This window comes from Chaetura pelagica, unplaced genomic scaffold (assembly GCF_000747805.2).
Source record: "Chaetura pelagica isolate M959 unplaced genomic scaffold, ChaPel_1.0 scaffold657, whole genome shotgun sequence".
Classification (NCBI taxonomy): domain Eukaryota; kingdom Metazoa; phylum Chordata; class Aves; order Apodiformes; family Apodidae; genus Chaetura; species Chaetura pelagica.
Genome location: NW_009953931.1, coordinates 530956 through 533254, shown reverse-complemented (window position 1 = coordinate 533254; position 2299 = coordinate 530956).

The window sequence follows — 2299 nt, the reverse complement described above, 5'->3', positions numbered from 1 at the left end:
AGGTCTGGCTGCAAGGCAGTGTCTGTGAGCCCCAGTGGGTGAGGTGAGAAAAGGGCTGATCAAGGAACCTGCCCTGGAGAAAGCAAACACATCACAAGCCTGTGCTTAAACAAAAAAACAGAAGCCACAAACCTCGACAGAAAACTTGTAAATTGGCTCAATAGAAAGATATGCAATAATAATAATCATATTTGAGCAGAAAAAGGACACCTTGTGTCCTAAAACAGCTCACGGGAACATCTTCAGAAATGCTGACAGTCAGTTTGCTTATCGTGGACAAGCTTTACCCAACTTCTAAAGACTGAACTGCAAGAGAAGGGGTCTTGCTGTATCCACTCCAGCTGCCCCCAGCAGAGGTTGGTATTTGTGACAGAAGATACTCATTTCCAGCATAAAAAGAACAATTTTATGATCTTGTAACTGCTGTGTAGCTATGTTAATGTGTATATAGTAAGCAGATAAACCAGTTTTGCTACACATAAGTCAAACTATATCTGGCTTCTCTGGTCTTGGATCCTGTCTTAACTTATCTCTGTCAGAGTAGAAAGTGCATTACTTTTGTTTTCCACAAACCACCCCTTTCTTTGGTATCACTTACAAAGGTGTTTTTTTAGTGTTATTTATGATGCCTTACTTTCATCAAGTCCCCTTTAGGTCTACAAATGTCCACTTCGGGTAATTTTTGGGCTCTCAGTTACAACTCCTAATGCTTCAATGATGCAGCTCAAGCTAACTTTGTAGCCACTACTGTTGTATGCTGAGTAATGCCTGCTAATTAATTAACTGGACCACAAGCATCCCATAACAGTGGCTGAAATTAATGCCAACATTTGATATCCAGCTTTGGAAGTGCTAACCCATCTTTCTGACATAATAATAAATGAATGGATTCAGGCTATTGTCACCATCTTGTCAGGTTCAAAAGAAGAATTCTGCCTGTGGTAATTCCAATTCTTCTCCCTAAAAGCTGTAACTTGGTAGCTAGTGCCAATGCTACTGACTTGCCCTCTTCATAAATCTCCCTTTTTTTAAGGTTTCCTTTATAAGCAGATGGGCTGACAGGCAAAGAACTCTTACATCAATGACAGGAGGTAAAATACCAGTACTATTTTCTGGAGAAGCTGGCAACTGAATATTAACTTTAAAAATGCCTTTAAAAATCATCAGTCATGGCCCATGTGCTTCTCTGTACCTTTGAGGATGTTGTATGCACTCTTTGAACAATCAGCTAGCATTTTGTTAATCATTAATGAAGTTAGGGCCTTCCTGACTTGTATCTTCTCAAAAACCTGTCCAGTTGAACTTAAAGCACGTTAACTGCGTGCTCAAAATACGTTTTACAGTCTCAGTGCTTTTCTGTAGTTTGCTCACTGGGAGTATCGTTTTAATGAAAACTCCCATGGAATTATTTAACAATCCTCTGAATTATTAACATTTGAGGTTTTTCTTAGAATCCTGCTTTACATGAAGTCATGGGTTACTTAACCTATGAGCATTTCCTCCCTGGACTAAGTATTTTATGTCCAGATGATAGGGTTAAAATCTAAAGCTCTGGCAGCTCCAGTTCTTGCTTGCATCCCTCCTAGTTTTCTCCAGCTGCCAGCTCATTATAATAAAAAAGAATTATTTATTTAAAAGCTCAGCTGCCTCTACGATCCCTTCCTTAGGTAATACAAAATAATAAATTAAAATACTTCAATATAAAATCAAGATACTTTAGTACTTTTTACAAAATAGAAATTCATACCCCAGGAAGACCAATGTTGTGCTACTTGAATGCACCTGGATTTAACTTTGCTTGGCCTTCTGAAGCACAGAATGGCAGCCTTAATGCAACCTGAAAACTTACACAGAATGGTCTTTGGGTGCTGTACAATGGGCCAAGAAAGAAGACGAGACAGAAAGAGAGGAAATTAATACTAAGTGAAGAAACATTTTTGCAGGTACTGTACTTTTCACCCTCCCACAGGTGGGTGCAGTTTAACCTGCAGGTGCCACGAGCCCTTCCTGCTTGCTCCGTGTCCACCTGCAGCAGCTTCCCTTTGGCCATTAGGTGACAGGGAGGCTCCGAGTTCCTCTGAGCTCCAGCCCTTTCTGGGCTAGTCCTGCCTGCAGGCGCCGTGTCAGCCATCACCTCTGGGAACACTTCTGTTTTCAGAAGCTGGAGCCCTCGCGTCCAGGGTGCAGCGGGGCGGCTTTGGTTCCTCCCATGCAGCAGCACAGGCCGGGCAGCGCGCTGGGCACACAGGGCGAGCAACGTTCCTGCCGCCGCGCCGGCAGGTGCTGCTTCGTGCTTTCA